This window comes from Podarcis melisellensis, assembly GCF_964234715.1.
Source record: "Podarcis melisellensis genome assembly, chromosome: 1".
NCBI classification, from domain to species: domain Eukaryota; kingdom Metazoa; phylum Chordata; class Lepidosauria; order Squamata; family Lacertidae; genus Podarcis; species Podarcis melisellensis.
This window is the reverse complement of record NC_138528.1, coordinates 67976758-67996115: the sequence shown is the minus strand read 5'-3', so window position 1 is coordinate 67996115 and position 19358 is coordinate 67976758. Positions and strand designations below refer to the sequence as shown.

Sequence of the window (19358 nt, the reverse complement as noted above, 5' to 3'; positions counted from 1 at the left end):
GCCTACACATAGAAATAACAGCACGTCATCCTGGCATTTTAATATACTATTATGCTGAGACAATGTGTACCTATTACCAGAAATGTCCTGGAGGCAATGTAGGCCTAGTATGCTGAAGCCATAAACCATAGTATACAGCTGCCCTGATGGGAGTTTCAGATATGATAAGAGAGACCTGTTTAGATAAACTTCCTTTATCAATATAAATCCAGTGAGAACTTACACATTTGTCACTGAGATGGCACCTTTATGTTTTTCTCTTTCATTTCAAATCTGATGTAGTCTGCCTTCCTCCTACAGTTCCTCAACAGTAACTAAACACATACATTATTTCCCTCCAAAAGATGACATTATTGCATCCAGCAGCCTTGCAGTGGCATTCTTTGCATTCTCTAATTGCGCTCAAAACAATAGTTGCTTGCCAATTGTTGTTCTGGCAATGGAGTTAATTATAGAGGAACACCTACCAGCTGTCTGTACTGGTTCACTTTGCCTGGCTGCAGGCTAGAAAATCTGACTGGGGGAAAGGGCAGCAGTGATTATGTTTCTTAGAAAAGCTGTGCTGTTTAAAATAAAGCGTGTTTTGAAGCACGTTCTCACTTTTGCCTTAGAATGTTCTAATAGGATCTTTGAAAAATGTTGAGCCACAATGATACCAGTACACATGGGCTTTATCCTTCCACTTGCACTAGCTGTTCCTAGATATGAAAGCTCAACACCAGTCCCATCCACTGTCCACGAATAACAGGGAGGGGAGGGAATTAAGGGTGGTGGAGGTATGCACAGGAGGATGGAGGATTTGTTCCTATCTGTACTGAGATGGAGATGGGCATTTGTGTATTTGTGTGTGTGTGTGTGTGTGTGTGCGCGCGCATGTAGGGACCGGAATGCACATTTGTAGCTTGGGCAAAAAGCCCTATGCATTAAGAGGGGAGATGTTGAAACGAATAAGCAATATGGAGTTGAGGTTAGGGGCAAAATGGAGTGTGAGAGGCAGGGGGCACCAAATTTTGGCATTGCACAGGGCACCACTGAAATTTGAGACCCCCAAGGTCTGCTATTTCCAGAACTTTAGGTATGTATGGTTAAAGTCGATTAAGGGGCATGGTTATCCTAACATAGGCAACTTCTAAGAAGAATAAAACTCTTTGTAGTTTGGGAAGTGTCAGTGAAAAACATTTAAAAGTGTGGGATGAATGATTAACGGGCAGACATATAACCACCCCACATGCAAATCAGGATAAATGCTCATTGCTGCATCATCTTCCAGTAAAAAAAGGAAAACAAATGCCCAGTAAAGACTGCACATAGGCTAATCTCTGTGTAAACTTTGTGTATGAAAAGCAGGATCACAGGTCACCTGGCGGAACCATCTGATTACAAGCCCAGTGGAATGAGCTGCTCAACCCAACCTGAGAAACGAGCTTCACTCTGAGAGCTGGCATAGAGCAGTTTGCATCTCCTGTTTGTGGCAAGGGGCCAGACGCTGTCCAGAATCATTATTCATGAATTACCTTGTGCTCAGATTGCCAAAGGTTTCATTAGGTTCCATGCAAATTAAGCACAGCCTTTGGCTGTCTGAAATTCCATGCATGGAAAAGCAAAGGAGGCCTTAAAGCTGCTCATTATTCCCTTCGTAATAATTTACAGATATGCAATAATAGATTACAGTATATGGCTGTAAATCTGAACACCACCTGTCATCATTCCTGCCCATTGGCCATGCTGGCTCAGGCTTATAGATGTCCAACAACATCACAGGGTGGCCGGAGGTTGATTGGGTTTTCGTATGTTATTTGTGGTTTAAGATTGTGATCTGGCCTGCTGTATACACTAAATGCAAGTTGCAAGTCATGTGGATATGCTTGGCTTTCATCCAATTTATTTTCAGATTTTTAAGAAGACACAGCAGTTCATGAACACTAGATGGCAGACCCAGCCTATGAAACAAGTTCAGCATGAGTAAGTTTTGAAGGGAAGGAGGGGTAGGCAGTCACTTGATAGATCTGTTCCCTTTACAGAGCAGCAGGCATATTTTTCCAAGTGTTCTTCTTTTAATGTTGAACACTAAATTGTCTTTAGCCACAGAAATTATTCCAGAATAAGCAATGGATGAGTTGACCAAGCAGCAGTTGGTGTTACAAAAAGGAAAAAAAGAAAAAAAAAGAAATGTCTTAGGTTATACATAGGAAGGATAATGTTGAATCTTATGTTCAGTAGTTGGAGGTATAATGTATTTAAGGGTCACACTGTCATCTATTTATTTATTTCACTGTGACATGTGAAAGTTTTGGATTTTTTCAAGAAGACTTAACGACTTGACTAGACAATAAAGGGAAGGAAGTGACTGAATGTGCAGAACACCTGCGTTTACTGGTGTCCTCTTACTGGCATAATTGTGCATAATGTAGTTTAACATCCAGTATATATATAGTAAAAAAAAAAATCACTTATAAACCAAGAAAATGCACACATAAAAGGACAGAAAGCACAGAGTAGAAGTAGTCCTTCAACAAGTGATTAAAGTAAGAAAACATCCAATATTTACAATGTCCAGGATAGTCACCAATGTTCTCTTCACTCAAGAGGCTACTGATCCTTCTGTATTCTGTATGAGAAGCATTCACAAGCAGTGTATTTTGTTTCCACATAGAACAAGCAGTGAGATTGTAGATCTAGTTTAAAAACCGAGAGAAGGCTCTGTTGCATATGCAAATTTTGTTCTGCATGCCATATAAAGTCCAGAGGTGTCTGAGAGTGAATTTTAGTTTCCAAATATGGTAAGTTTTCAAATAAGGATGTTGTCATCGGTGTTTACTTCATTCAGTACTAGCAATGTCACGTTTCACCGATCTCTGCCTTAGCAAAAGGGTTGCCGAGAGTTTAGCCAACTGTGCTAACACTTTATAAGCTCCACTATTTAAAAACACTTCCTCATATTACAGCTGTAAAGTACAATACAAAAGGGAAAGAGCAATTTGCTCTTAATATAGTTTTTGAGCTCCTCTGTTGGCAGAAATGGCTTGCTGGCAGCTTCCACATGATGGAAAAGCCTCTGCCTGCAAACTGAGGCAAAACATGGATATAGGCCTCCATTGCTTAGTATTAGTCTTTGGAAGCAACTGTATACTGGCTGGGAAATCCTCACTGGTCAGAGCACTCACGGGACTTGAGCGCTATTTGTAAATTAAATTCCATTCCATACTGCCGTGGACTCGTTAATAATAGTCCTTCTAAAAGATCCTTACATCACTAGGACATCAAGTTACTCTCCAACACTGCCAACTTGTTCTGTCCTTACAAATGATACATTTTTAGAGTATTTCAGTTATAGACTCTCTCTTATTCCCAAGGCTTCTCAAACTCTTGTCTGAAGGACATGTTCTTGCTCCTTTTGCACAATTAACCTGATAAGTGATAAGCACTTCCAGATAAGACTGAGGCACTGTTAATGGATGGATGGGAGATTGCCTCTTCTTGATGGGGTTACACTCCCTCTGAAGGAGCAGGTATTTAGCTTGAGGGTACTTCTGGATCCTTTGCTGTCTCTTGAGGTTCAGGCCTCAGCAGCACAGAGTGTCTTCCATCAGCTTTTGCTGGTGGCCCCGCTACGCCCCTGTTTGGACAGGGATAGTTTAACTACTGTTGTCTATGCTCTGGTAACCTCTAGGTTTGATTACTGCAATCATTGCAGTTGTAGATGGAGTTGCCTTTGAAGATGGTTCCGAAATTTCAGCTGATGCAGAATTCAGTGGCCAGGTTTCTCATCGAAGCAAGACCTATAACACCAAATGTGGCCTGATTGCTCTAGTGCTGATCAGTTTCCGGGCCCAATTCAAAGGGTTGGTTTTGATCTATAAAGGCTTAAAGCTTAGGACCACAATACCTCAAGTACTGCCTCTCCCCATAGGAAGCAACCCAGACCCTGCAGTCATCATCTGAGGGCCTTCCCTGTGAGAGGTCTGGAGGGCAGCAACATGAGAACAGATCTTTTCTGCATTGGCTCCCTGCTTGTGGAATGCTCTCCCCTTGGTTACATATCTTTAGACGCCAGGTAAAAACATTCCACTTCATCCATTCATTTGGCTATTTAAACTATCTATGGTCTTTTAAACTGTGGGGGGCTGGTATTGGTTTGTTTTTTTAAATCTATGTATGTTTGTGTTTTTAGATTGTAAACTGTCCTGTGATCTTCAGATGAAGGGTGATACAGAAATTAAATAAAGAAATAACATAAAAATAATTAATAAATTTGGGGAAGGAAGAAGGGGTAAATGGAAAGGCCAACACCCATACATAAGGGCTTCTGTCAAATTATCAACCTGACCAAAGCATGTTGGCTATTTGCAGTTTAGTTGCGCTGCAGAAAGCTTGCTGGGGAGACCATGCATTACAAGGAACTCAAAAATAACTTTAACAAGGTTTTAATAACAAAAACAAAAACTCCTTTTACACTAAACATATCAATAAGCATGACCCATCCACCAACCCAACCCCCAGGGTACTGAGGGAGCTAGGTGCTTCTCTTTATATACTATACCCAATTGCTGACACAGCTTAATTAACGCAACTTAGCAGCACCTGCTATACTGTTTCACAGCTGTAAAACTGGGTCTTGTTATTTGCTCTGGCCCTTAAAGACTTACACATCTTGTGGAACAATAATGAACCTTCACATTTAAAGAGACCATTCAACAAAGCATACAAAGGAAGATTCTCCTAAGGTTTATCAAATATGTGTGTTTGTGTGCATACAGGTGTAGGTGTTCACCCACCATTAGATTCACAGTTAACTGGGTTGAAATATGCTGAAGGCAATTGATCACAATATGTTGTGATAGTTTTGCTGAGGTGTGTGTATGCAAATTGACATTAAGTTCTGCAGTTGTTTCAGGTTGAGGACAAAGCTTAGATCTATTTTATGCAAAGCTATCTGCTTCCCTCAGAGAAGCACAGGGCATAGGCTATCTGACCTGTAGCTGCTATTTTTATTTCATTTCCCCTGTGACTCTGCTCAAGAATGAACTCTGTTAGCACACCCACGGATGAGTCCAAACAAACAGTTTGGGACGCAGACTATCTGCAAGACAGAGAGATGATTTAGCTATTGCTTGCCCCTTTCGGTTCTGAGTTCTTATTCCCCTTAGCAACACACTGGCTGTAAGAGAAAAACTTATTCATGCTCTAGAAATGTAATATTTACTCAAAACAATTTTATTTGCCTTGGCTTCCTCCTGGTGCCATAAAGTGATAGCCAACATCAAGTACTTAAAAAGCCAGCATGTGCATATGACTCATATTTGTTATCCTTATTAATAAAAAAGCCCATTTTTTTGCTGTTTGGTGCAATCATGCGGGACTCAGGTCTGGAGCACGTCTTAAGCATAGCCTGTCTCTGGAATCTGCAGAGATTTGCCCTGCTCCATATTTAGACCTTGTGGGTGGAAGGGTAGGTAGAAGCCAACTTTTTATGCTATTACATCACAAGAATCAAGGACTTTAGGCTGAGGGGTCCAAGACAATTAATGAAGAGCAGCTGCTCACATGTAAATCACAGTAAGTATGTAAGTATTAATAAAACAGATTTTATTCACAGCAGGATAATCTCATAGTTGAAATTAAACATGCACACACACCCTTAAAGATAACTGGAAAAGGATTAGCATTCACAAAGCAAAGGTCCAGCTAAGCTCTAATTAACTGAGTTGTTAGCTAAGCTATTTACACCAACCAACAGACATTGCCCACCCAGTTATTTCACAAAATGGCAGATGCAGTTACCAAAATTGAATCACTGCCCTATCTTGGCATGTCAAGGAGGTGACAAAAATGTGACTTGTATGGTTGCGGGCGGGGGATGGGGCATGCAGGCGGGCGGGCGGAGAATGAACAGGTTTTGAGTTTTCTCTGTGCACTTATATATATTCCATGGGTCTGCAGTATCTGAGATTCTGCTAGAAAACACAGCTAGGGGTTGTAGGATAATGGCTAAGTGGGGAATAAATGGCAGCAGCCTCCCACAACAATACATTCTCAGACAGATGGTCCAGCTCACTTTGAGCTGGCAAATATTCCCTACACTTCTTTACTGAGTTAAGCAAGTTCTTACCTATTATGATGAATAATGCTCATATATGCTCATAGCAGGATGTACAGGGTGTTAGGGAAGGAGGAGTATCTCTGGTGGGAGATACGTCACGCCTCTTCTGGGATAGTTTGTCCACCTTTGGTCCCCACCCTGCACTCAGATTTCATCTGTGGCTCCTAGAAGCTGTCAGTATGTGACAGTGGCCTCACCCTGGGAACCAGCTTTGACTGGCTGGCTAAACAGGTGAGGGTAGTTGATGGGTCTCAAGCCCTCCGTTAGTTAGGGACTTCTCCTGCATGTGAAGGGTGCAGCCTGCAACGTAGATGAGCAGGACATGGTGGGGATGATTTGCAAAATTTGTTTATGTGGGATTTATCAAAACCACTTTAAATCTGTGGTGTGTACACACCCTTGGATGGATCCTGACCAAATCAGCCAGGCTTCAAAGTGCTTTGGACCAAGGCAGGATGTTTTCCAAAGCTCCAAACCAAGGTACTAACTAGATCTTGTGGTTGGTGCACACCCCTACTACCTCGTATACATTTCATTTCAAGGAGGAAATGTGCCAAGTTCCTTGTTGCTGAGACATTGGGAATATGGCTGTCAAAGAAGAACTATGTAGTCATTCGCCAGTTTAAGAGAATCGGGGAATGGAGTATGTGCAAGAAGGAGATTCACAGCAATATCTTCCCCAGAAAAGCAATAGTATCTTAAAAGGGCAAACCTGCTTTTGTCGGCCAAAATGTAGAAATTCCAGCTCCCCCCACCCTTTTAAAGCTGTACCCTGGTCATGTCTCTTAGCACATAGTCTTTCATCTGAAAGCAAAGTGATATGAAGATAAGAGCTGACCAAAGGTCAAATAAGTCTAGCATTTTGTTGTGACGGATGGCCAGCCAGAGGCTTCTGTGAAGCCTACAATCAGGGCATGACACCCAGGAAAGCAGGAGTGATTCACATTCTCGACATGTGGAACACCACATCATCAGAGTCTACCATGTGTATCAATTTGCACCAAACTGTGTATACAAGGAGAGCCTATCTGCAACACTGTTGGAGCACCGGTGTCATTTTCACATCAAAACCTTTCAATGATGGGAGTTATAATTTAATGAAACAGATCTCCCAACTTTTGTGGTCTTGACTATAGCGCTTCTGGCTCATGAGATTTCTTGGAACTTGAAATCAGCAGAATCCTGAACCACCTCACTTTCCTTGTAAATGAGAGTGCACTGGACAAAAAGACAAAAGTACATGATATCAGAGAGCTGACTCAGTTCCTGGAATCCTCGGGGACAGAAATGCTGATAAAGTGAGAGACAACCCTTTATGTGCTGAACCCAAACAACATTTGTCTGAAAACAAGGACTGTAGCAAGGATGCAATCTATTACAAGATTGCTGACGAGGACACCCTTAGAAGGCAAGAGATGGAATTGAACATATTTTACCAAGTTTGGCTACAACTATAGAGTAAAGGAAATTGTGAAAGAGAAAAGGAGGTTCCAATTTTGTTATTTGCCACTGGTGCCGAAAACTGGAAGGGAATTTTATTAAAAGTAGACTAGTTACATTCTTAGGCTGTGTCTGCATCTTTAAATGCAGGTGCTGTGGAAGTACTACTTGATGCAGGTGCAAAACCCAACTCCTCCCAATGGTGACATTCCTTTAAATAAAAAAGCGATCAATGTTTCATTACGCACATTGGCTCAACCTAGACACACACCAGTGCTGATTTGGACTTGTAGAAATCTACAAATGTAGATGTGAGCTTGGATTGATTTCCCCAGGCTCCAGTCATTGCTTTGATGCTGGGAAGCAGTGCTTGGACAGATTATCCAAAATTTGTGAGGTTTACAAATGGAACCCTTGCAGAAGAAAAAAAAAAGTATTGTTCTGTGTGAGTAAAGACATCACGGACTGTGACATCCTCCAAAAATGATGGAGACTTTTCAAAAAACCTATTCAGTGCTATAAATACATCATAAATAGAGGTCATTAAATGACAGGCAACAAGAGCTTTCCAATGTAAACAAATAAATTCTGCATTGTACTGCCCTCTCTGGCCTTATAAAACCAAGTTGAGCCGAGGAGTTGCAGTACATTGCATGACAATAGAACATAATAGAAATGATGCTGAGGGGGCGGGCTTTGTCATTGCTGTTCCAAAACTTTAAATGACACAAATGTGAAATTATAAGTCTGTCCATACTTGCCTCATGATTTACTCCCTGCTGTTATTTGATGCTGCAGAATTGCAAAAGACTGGAAAATATTATGATTTAATAGGAAAAATTTGGAGTAAATTTGGAAGAAGGAAAAGAAAAAGAAAAGAATCCTGGAATGGCGGGCACTATTACAAACTGAAAACACAGCTTGACTCTGGAACTTTCTTGTTAACTTTATAGTTTAGTGCTAATGGGTTCGGCAAACAAACACTTGTGTTTATTGTGACAGAATGAACAGAATGTACTATGGGGACAGCATGATTCACATTTCCATAGGAGGCTTGCTGACTGAATTAAATATTGTGCCCCTCTGCTGTGGTTTGTTGAACATGCTGTGTTTGTCAACATGCTGCAGCCTTGTTCCATGAAAAGCTGATATCTGAGGTTGATAAAATATATCCTTTTATATTTTGGACACTCTGTCTGAGGTCTTCCTAGTAAATCAGCCTTGCTGTGGGTCTGTCTATTAAGTGGCTTTATTGTCTCTGGCTGCTTGTTTGATATTTATTTATACATTATCAACATTTTTTTTGTTAATTTGACTCATAAATGTTTATTTGTCCCCCACTTCCCCCCAATGGGAACCCAAAGCAGTTACTATGATACAAAAACAAATACAAAGGCAAACAATTAAAAATGCTATCTGCTGACAGTCAGCCCATAAATTAAATCATAGAATCATAGAGCCCAGATTGATCTTAGTCTGGACCCCCGGGTTCTGAAATGAGGGGAAAGACAGATTGGTGGCTATGGTGACTAGGCCTTTGCTAAATTGCCATAGATTGGTGGATATGGTGACTAGGCCTTTGCTAAATTGCTACAGTGGGCCATATTCTGAAGAAGGTATGGATTTGCCGCTCTGGGCCCAGAGTATACACTGGTAAGACCCCAGGACAGGTGTGGGAAACCTTTGGTCCTCCAGATGTTGCTGAATTGCAACTCCTACCAGCTCCAGCAACCACACCTGCCCTAGGTAAAGCACTGCCAAACTTTTTGGGCCAATGGGCACATTCAGAATTGTGAGAAAGTTCCACCTGCCATGGAGGCCTGTAAAACAGGCCAGGCCACTGCAAACGAGCTAAGCAGGAAGAGCAAACATTTTCTTTTGGATTCTGGATTTTTGAGGGGATATTCACTGAGTTCACATCCGCACCATACATTAAAAGCAGTCTTATACTGTTAAGTATAGTAATTTAATTCACTGACATGGTAAATGCTTGCGTGCATTATTACCATGTGTTTAAATGTGATCAGTTGGGGTAATCGAATTCTAGAGAGTTCTGTGGTAGTTCTCATGTGATTGGCTAATGTTGGTCACATGGAAGGTGTCTAGTAAAGGAGAGACTTCGTTTTATGTGGAGCAAAATGACTGTGTTTTAGAATCCACTTGTGAATGTTGTTAAATTGGATAGATCGTTGGAGTGCTTCTTCTCTGCTTTGAAAGAAAGAGAGCAAAGCTGCAGCAGCAGGTAAAAGTGGAAATCTCTCAGGGGAGCTGCAAGGCATGGCCTAATTGAGATATAGAAAGCTGAGTCCTGAGCTCTGGAAAGAGAGTAAAATGCAGTTGTTTGGCAGTTAGAAGAAGAGACTGTAAACCCATGCTTGGATAAGAATGTGACTGTAAATATTATGATTTAATTCATCTATAAGTTTATGCAAGTAAGGTTTTTGAAAGTTAAGTCTGGATATTGGTTTAATTTCCAAAGAAGGGTGTCAGCCATATACAGTGGTACCTCGGGTTACATACGCTTCAGGTTACATACGCTTCAGATTACAGACTCCGCTAACCCAGAAATATTACCTTAGATTAAGAACATTGCTTCAGGATGAGAACAGAAATTGTGCTCCAGCGGCATGGCAGCAGCAGGAGGCCCCATCAGCTAAAGTGGTGCTTCAGGTTAAGAACAGTTTCAGGTTACGTACGGACCTCCGGAACGAATTAAGTACTTAACCCGAGGTACCACTGTACATGATTTGAGCTTCTTAGCTGTGACATTTTGCTACCCTTTCTTCAACATTTCCCGCTTTAACAGGCATAGCTTAACTGTAGTTTGTTAAGCATGGAGGGAACAAACCACAGTTCCCAGGATATTTGGGGGCTGTCTAAGTGGTATGAAAGTATGTATGGTGTGGATGTGACCTGTGACTTTTTGTTATGTACCAGCAGGCGCACTGTTGCCTCTGGATGCCATCATGGCAGCTCCAGCCCCAGGAGCACATCCCTAAGACAAAGGAAAGCTGTTTTGGGGACAGTAAACAGAAGTGGCATGATGAACTTTCGGCCTTGTGACCAGCCATTTACCAACAGAGAACCAAATTTTGGTTGTAAACAAATGAGAAATGAAGGGAACCAATTAGCAAGCAGGAAAAGCTTTCTGGGATGTTGGGGAGCTGAGAGAGGTCTCAGACCATTCTTCTCTAGGCTCCATATTAGCATCATCTCTATTTCACACAAACAGCTCCCCCCCCCCCCGTCTTTTGTGTGTGCTGTACTGTATCTTTTCTCTGGAATGCACACAGTAAGAAGAAAATGTTCCTTTTGGATTGCATTCTTGATGCTTGTCAAAACTTTGCCTTGAGACAGGCTTTACTGTGTTGAGTTTTCCACATACATTTTGTACAGTTTTTTTTAAAAACTTGTTTCAGGAAATTTTATTTCTACCTTAGCAAAAAAAAAGTTTGTGATTTTTACAGAGAGCTAGATTCTCCCTGATGTTCATGATATGGACAGCTTTGAAAAGATTTATTTTTTTTCAGATTTCTTTTCTTCTTCCTCATTACGTTTTATATATTCCTGGGAGGGGTTCAGGCTGCACTATTTCATTTTGGAACATTTTTGTTTAGTGTTTCCTTGAACTAATTTTCTACTTAGATGTTCCTCAGTGGATCTTATATCCAGGACACCAAATTGTTCTCTGCTAAGGGGGGAAGTAAATGAGCATCTAACACCACAGGAGCCTGTTCCCTGAAATTCCACTCTGAAACTGGCAGCTAGTGTTCTTCTCTTTAATATGCTATAAGGTTAGCACAGCTAGGAATGTAGTCAGAGGCTGGTGGAGCTTAGGCAGGCCTGTTTAGGGTTCAGAAATTGTAGTTAATTGTAGTTAATTAATTGTTATTAATTTTAATCTTACATACCAATCCATGCACATAATAGCAAGGATTAAAACTAGATGTTTTAACAAAGTTGATTTTTCCATGTAACCATTGTATCCTAATACCCACACATATATTGTGCTTTGATTTTTCATTTAATATTGTTTGTGGCTTATGTGTACATCTTCCACACTCTGAAATTAAATCAAAACGGCAGTGCCAGCAAGTCCAGCTGTGTCACTCCTGGGCCAAGATCTATCTGGGGGGTGGGGAGGGGTCTCAGTGAGGGCATTTTGTCCAGGACAGCCTCAAGTCTAGACATAGTCCTGCTGCAACTTAACATGCTGGCTAGCTTTAACTGAACACTAGCATCAGGGCAATAAAATAGGAAATAAGAAAATAGAAAATAGAAAATAAGGAAGTAATCCTTGCAGTTAACTTTCTGGTATTCATATATGCCTTTACCTTTTGAGCAACCTAGTGAAAAATATCAGTGGTTTTATCTGTTTTAAGGAACGTGTGTGTGTGTAGAGCAATCCTTATAGAAACCAGCATGTCCAGAGATCTTAACAAAATTTGTTTCAGGTAGCAAACTAGCTGCTGTGCGTTTGCTTTTGAGTGCTTCTCTCTGAGGAAGGAGGGGCATTCCTTCTGTAGCTTGAAACATGCTATCCTGTGTCACGCAAGCTGTTTGCGTTATAGATGCAAACATTCCAGTGTAAGCTAAGCTTATCTTGTGTCTTTTCCACCGAGACTTGTGGGTTTAGTTTTCTTGAGTAGTCTGCCTGAACATTGTCCAGTAAGACTTCATCTTAATTGATTAGGACTTGGAACGTAGTTTCTTGGACAAATTGCATTCTGATGAATAGTGCACTCTCCCTCACAGCTGGGCTGCCAGAAAGCCAAGATATTATTTTCTGTCTAGCAACCATCCCAAAGCGCCCTTAGGTAAAGTTCAGAATCCAATTTCATTTTTTAATTCATTTAATTCAATCCCATACATTTCAACATTAAGCGACTGGAATCTGATTGGCTCCAAAAGTTTTACCTTGAAAAATTTCGCTGTGATGTATTCCATCTTCACCTACAAAATGTCCTATCGTAGAAACCATTCACTATAACTACAAAGTATGATGTGGAGGCTGAGGAATGTTTCTTTCCCTTAGGTAGGGAAACACTGCCATCCTAACTTCAAGAGAATAAACACTGGATTGTCTGAATTAATTTTATAAGATTGCGCCAAAAGCCTAAGACCAAGCAGAGGAATGATTATGTGACTTTTCTCAAATGCCTCAAAGGATACTGCTTTTCCATATTCCGTTCTCCTTTGACCTGCAGTGGGTCATGGAAAAAGTGAAGTATCTGTTGAATGCCCATATGTAGTGTTGCAGCATTCCATTCTTAATCTGACCTCACAGCAAGGAAGGAGGACTATATTTGAAGCATACTGGTCCTAGTCCAACCAAGGTTAGCAGTGACCAGTCCTATTTCTTATTGAGGTAATAAACCAGTGTCTTGGCTGTGCCACTCCAAACTGCAGAGGAGAACTCACATGATTGAGTACCATTGCTGCACCTAGAAAATTAGATGCCAGAGCAAAAAATTGTAGGCTATCATGACATATGTTTAGGGAGTGTGCATGTGTGTGTGTGTGTGTGTGTGAGAGAGAGAGAGAGAGAGAGAGAGAGAGAGAGAGAAGGATAAGCTTCTTCAATAAGAACTTACCCCAAGGGACAAGCTTAAGCACCAGTTCCCTGTTTGTTTTCCCCATTTTTAAAAAAACTCAGAGCAGTCTTGATCAACTGCAAGTCAGAGACAAAGAATAAGAATAAGAGAGTGTGTGTATGCTTAGGTATTTCTCCTCTAGCTAGCCAGTTTGCTCCAAATAACCCAGTTCCAGCTGATTTTTGTGTCTGTGGGTAGAATAATACGGCTACCTGGCTAAACAACTCTGCTATTGTTCACATTAGACCTGTAAAACTTGCAACTCAGTAAGCCACATCATGCAACCCACAAGCTACATATTGTGTGCTTGACAGCTCTTCCTTCTTGTTCCTTCCTTTTTGTCATTCCAGGCAGACTGCAGAAACAGATTAATTTATTGAGCCCCCTTCTGGGCTACCACGCTTGACAGGTGTACATCAAATTGTCTGGTGAGCCATCAATTAAATTATATTGAATGTAATATGTGTTTGATATTTATAAAATGTGGATGACCTGTTACGGTTGTGAACAACTTTGAACTAAGCTTTGTTACTTGAAAAGTGGTACACAAATATTAAATAAAACAAAACGGTGCTTAACATATACAGTCATTTAACTTGAGATGAAAGGAGCCTCCTGTTTTGCCAGACATTATTGACTTACTTCTTTTCTACTTATGATTCACTTTCTCCTGGCCTCATGGAAACTGCTTATACATGAGCTGCTCACACATGGCTGCGAGATCTTCCTTTGTGACCCCAAGATTCCACTGGGGGCTGGTTGTGTGTGTCTTTCCTACAAAATTGGAATACAAAAGGAATTCCCCCTTTCCCCTTTCAATGGAGTGCTCATTCTGTGAGAAAGAGCCATGTGATTGATTCCCATGTGCAGCAGGCTGGGGGTCATCCAGGAGGTGATTGGAGATGTAGAAGCAGCAAGAAATGACATGACACTGGCTTGGGATCGAAATAGTCACAACAGTATGGATATGTAAGTCAGCTTTGGCATAGGCATTCAGTATATATCCTGAATCAGCCAACCTGGGCACTGGCTGATAACTACCTCAGTACTGATCATGGAGTTAAAGATGCAAATCAAATGGGGCAATTTCACCAGGTCTCCATTTGGGGGTGTTATATGGCCGATTAGCCCCTGTATGGGCTTTTGGACAGAACCCTACCCTTGGACCCCTTTACCAGGTACCCTGAATTTGATTCTGGATCAGGGGGTGGGGCACCCACAGCTTATACTAAGGTTCCAACTCAATACCCTTTCCCCAATAAAAGTTGTTAAAGTTGTTGTGTGCAAGGCACACCCCTCCATCCCAGACAGGGTCAATTGCTCTGCAGGCAACCTCCTCCCTGACCCCAAAATTAGACCGATAAATTCCACAGCCTGGCCATACACATGCACTGCCTACGTACCTCTTGGCAGAGCCAACAATATACAGAGTGGGAAGGTGGGACATGTGATTCCAACTGTGCCACATACTTGCAGCGCAGCTGGCTTTTATGCTATGGCAGTGGACCTGAGTGAGGACTGGCTCCACCTGGTCTGTTGCCAGAGCACAACCCCCGCTCGAGGGCCATGAGAGGCCCATTTAAATTTGAATTTTTTTGGTGGACAATCCCACCAGCCACTGTGACTGGCTGAGGCTGACAGTGATGTCAGCCTTTCCTACCCCACCCCCAGCTCCCCCATGATAAGCAGTCTTTGTACAACAGAAAATAATATTTAAAGGGCACCATAAACAATCTGTAAACTGAAGTCTCTTTCATTTCAGTTGTTTTGAAGTTTGCATTTCACATTCTTTTTATTTTAAGCTTTATTGTCACTGAGGGATCCACCCAGACATACGTTAATTGCCATTTTAATTTTTATGGGGAATAAGCAAATCCACACATCAATATGTCAAAAAAGTAAGAACAAAACAATCATGTGAGATGAACTTGTTAAGTTAACTAGACAAATTATAATGATAAGAAGAACTGCAGAAGTCAGAGAGAGTACTATAAAACAGTACATGGAAACAACTTACAGTGCAATCCTAAACATGTCTCCTCAGAATACTGTATGTAAGTTCTGTTGAATTCAGTGGTGCCTACTCACAGGTAAGTGGGGTTAAGATTGTGTCCTCAGTCATTCCCCAACTTAATTAATAGTAAAATTCTGAGATATTGTAAAGACTAAACCACGGAATTAAAGGCCAAAACGAAAATAATTAACTGCAAGAAAATAGATCCCCTACTTAAACTTTAGATCATAGAATCATCGTAGAGTTGCAAGGGACCTTGAGAGTCATCTAACCCCCTGTAATGCAGGAATCTCAACTAGATTATACAGGACAGAAGGCTTTCCAATCTCTGCTTCATAAACTCCAAGGAGAGTCCACCACCACCTCTTGTGGGAGCTTGTTCCACTGTCTCCTTTCTGGTAATTTGAATTCAATGTTTCAGGTCCTAGCCTGTGGAGCAGGAGAAAACAATCTTGCTGCATCTTCCATGGGAAAGTGCTTTAGATATTTGAATATGGTTATCATATCTACTTTCAGTCTCCTCTTTTCTAGGCTAAGCATACCTAGTTCCCTCAATTGTTCCACATAACACCCTTTATCATCTTGGTTATCCTCCTTTTCACACATTCCAGGTTGTCAATATCCTTCTTAAATTGTGATGCTCAGGGGGATTAGTGGGGATGGGCTTGGGGATACCGTATTTTTCGCACCATAGGACGCACCGGACAATAGGACGCACCTTGTTTTAGAGGGGGGAGAACAAGGGAAAAAAATTCTTCCGCTCTCTGACCAGTGCCCCTTCAGCAAAGCGGCAGGAAGCGCTGCGCAGAGAGTGGGAGAATTTTCCCCCTCTTGTTTTCCCGCTCTAAAACAAGGTGCCATTTAAGGTGCGTTCAGGTGGCTACCTTGGAAGCCTGGAGAGCTAGAGGGGTCAGTGCGCACCGACCCCTCTCGCTCTCCTGGCTTCAGGTTCCTTTCGACCTGCTCTTTGGGGCTGGCGGGGGGAAGCCCACCACCAGCCCCAAAGAGCAGGTCTGGGAGCAGCGGAAAGGCGCAGCGGAGAGGCTGCTGCCATAGTCACGCGTCACTTCTCCAGCTGGGAGAGGGTCGCGGGGCTATGGCTTCTTTATCCCCGTCCGCACTCTCCCGGCTGGAGAGGTGACGCACGGCTATTGAGGCTCCTGCCATAGCCGCGCATCACCTCTCCAGCCGGGAGAGGGTCGCGAGGGGCTGCTTTAGCTCCGCGCGCGCTCTCCGGGCTGGAGAGGTGACGCGCGGTTATGGAGGCTCCTGCCATAGCCGCGCGTCGCCTCTCCAGCCGGGAGAGGGTCGCGGGGGGCTGCTTTAGCTCCGCGCGCGCTCTCCCGGCTGGAGAGGTGACGCGCGGCTATGGAGGCTCCTGCCATAGCCGCGCGTCACCTCTCCAGCCGGGAGAGGGTCGCGAGGGGATGCTTTAGCTCCGCGCGCGCTCTCCGGGCTGGAGAGGTGACGCGCGGTTATGGAGGCTCCTGCCATAGCCGCGCGTCGCCTCTCCAGCCGGGAGAGTGTCGCGGGGGGCTGCTTTAGCTCCGCGCGCGCTCTCCGGGCTGGAGAGGTGACGCGCGGTTATGGAGGCTCCTGCCATAGCCGCGCGTCGCCTCTCCAGCCGGGAGAGTGTCGCGGGGGGCTGCTTTAGCTCCGCGCGCGCTCTCCGGGCTGGAGAGGTGACGCGCGGTTATGGAGGCTCCTGCCATAGCCGCGCGTCACCTCTCCAGCCGGGAGAGGGTCGCGAGGGGCTGCTTTAGCTCCGCGCGCGCTCTCCGGGCTGGAGAGGTGACGCGCGGCTATGGAGGCTCCTGCCATAGCCGCGCGTCACCTCTCCAGCCGGGAGAGGGTCGCGAGGGGCTGCTTTAGCTCCGCGCGAGCTCTCCCGGCTGGAGAGGTGACGCGCGGCTATGGAGGCACCTGCCTGAGCCGCGCGTCACCTCTCCAACCGGGAGAGGGTCGCGGGGCTATGGTGTCTTCGCTCCATAGGACGCACACACATTTCCCCTTCATTTTTGAAGGGGAAAAAGTGCGTCCTATAGAGCGAAAAATACGGTAGTTTGTCTATTTGTGTTTTCCATGCTTTGAGCATGGTCTGTGTGTACCTGTTAAGTGTTGTGGGAATTTTCTTTAGTTTGTTTGGGAGGAGTGGGTATGTTGTGGTGCAGGTGTTTTCAATTGTGTCCCTCTCTAGGTGTATCCATTGTTTTGTCTCATCTTCTAGTATATATGGGATTATATGGCGTATTTGGTTGGCATTGTAATATGCTTCTATGTTGGGGATTCCCCATCCTCCTTCTGAGGTGGGGAGGTGCAGGTATTTGGAGCTTATTCTTGGTTTTTTATGTGAGAAGATGAAAGAGTGTAGTTTTCTCTGCCAACTGCGAAGTTGGGTTGAGGGGATCCAGATTGGGAGGGTTTGGAATAGGTAGGTTAGTTTTGGGAGTGTGATCATTTTGATCATGGCTATGGCTAACCTGATCCAAAACACACACACACCTCACTCACACACGAAAACAAAGATCACCACAGCCAATCACAAGCAAACAATCACACCCTAGGCCAACCCCAACCTCTCTCACCACCAAAGGAACACAAGTGAACAACACAAGCAACGCTGACACCAAACTCTACATACATTAAACATAATAGAAACACCGCCACCCGACCCCACCCCCATCCATCTTCCCTCTCTCCACCCCCTTTCTTTTTTCTTTCTTTTTTCTTCTCCCCCTAATGCCTCAACAAATGAAACAGATTTGTAAAAACGCTACATAGAAGAAGAAGAAGAAAAAAATACGAGGCACTACACTTCTGTAAAACAAGAAAATGCTTAATAAAAAATATTTTTTTAAAAAATTGTGATGCTCAGAACTAGACACGATCAAGGCAGAATAGAGCGGTACTATTACTTCCCTTTATCAGGGCACTGCGATGTTAATGTTCTTAAAGAAATGGGAGTGCCTGATCACCTCATCTGTCTCCTGAGAAATCTCTATGTGGGACAAGAAGCTGCAGTTAGAACTGGATATGGAACAACTGATTGGTTCAAAATTGGGAAAGGAGTACGACAAGGCTGTATATTGTCTCCCTGTTTATTTAACTTATATGCAGAATTCATCATGCAAAAGGCTGGACTGGATGAATCCCAAGCCGGAATTAAGATTGCCGGAAGAAATATCAACAACCTCAGATATGCAGATGACACAACCTTGTTGGCAGAAAGTGAGGAGGAATTAAATAACCTTTTAATGAGGGTGAAAGAGGAGAGCACAAAATATGGTCTGAAGCTCAGCATTAGAAAAACTAAGATGATGAACACTGGTCCCATCACCTCCTGGCAAGTAGAAGGGGAAGAAATGGAGGCAGTGAGAAATTTTGCTTTCTTGGGTTCAATGATCACTGCAGATGGTGACAGTAGTCACGAAATTAAAAGACGTCTGCTTCTTGGGAGAAAAGCAATGACAAACCTAGACAGCATCTTAAAAAAAGTAGAGACATCACCTTGCTGACAAAGGTCCGTATAGTTAAAGCTATGGTTTTCCCAGTAGGGATGTATGGAAGTGAGAGCTGGACTATAAAGAAGGCTGATCGCCGAAGAATTGATGCTTTTGAATTATGGTGCTGGAGGAGACTCTTGAGAGTCCCATGGACTGCAAGAAGATCAAACCTATCCATTCTTAAGGAAATCAGCCCTGTGTGCTCACTGGAAGGACAGATCGTGAAGCTGAGGCTCCAGTACTTTGGCCACCTCATGAGGAGAGAATACTCCCTGGAAAACACCCTGGTGTTGGGAAAGATTGAGGGCACAAGGATAAGGGGACGACAGAGAATGAGATGGTTGGACAGTTTTCTCAAAGCTACTAAAATGAGTTTGACCAAACTGCAGGAGGCAGTGGAAGACAGGAGTGCCTGGCATGCTCTAGTCCATGGGGTCATGAAGAGTCGGACACGACTAAACAACTAAACAACAACAACAAATGATGTTGATGCAGCCTAGAATAAAATTACCTCTTTTTCCCACTGTACCACACTGTTGTTAAACAGTTCACCCTAAATGGGATAGTGTTTATAAGGATTAAATGCTGTGTCAGTGTAAAGACGGTCTTTGCCCTATCCTTCCTCACATGCTGAAGTGCAGAGAGGAAAGGAGAAAAGTCATCTAAGGATAAACGTCTGGAATGAAAGATAAGGCTGAATCTTGGAA

At 43.1% G+C, this 19358-nt stretch overlaps 1 long non-coding RNA gene across 5 annotated transcripts in view; it reads left to right on the top strand.

The window, feature by feature from the left end:
• The first annotated feature begins 9096 nt into the window (after positions 1–9096).
• The window catches only part of LOC309374120, a 74196-nt gene continuing 63934 nt past the window's right edge, over positions 9097–19358 (top strand). The window contains exons 1-2 of one of the 5 annotated variants that reach the window (XR_014170356.1): positions 9097–9193; positions 13485–13562. This is a non-coding gene — a long non-coding RNA (uncharacterized lncRNA). Of the gene's footprint in view, positions 9194–9340; positions 9492–9590; positions 9783–13484; positions 13563–19358 lie in introns of those variants that run through there. The other 4 variants (XR_014170357.1, XR_014170358.1, XR_014170359.1 and 1 more) reach the window with 4 other exon arrangements.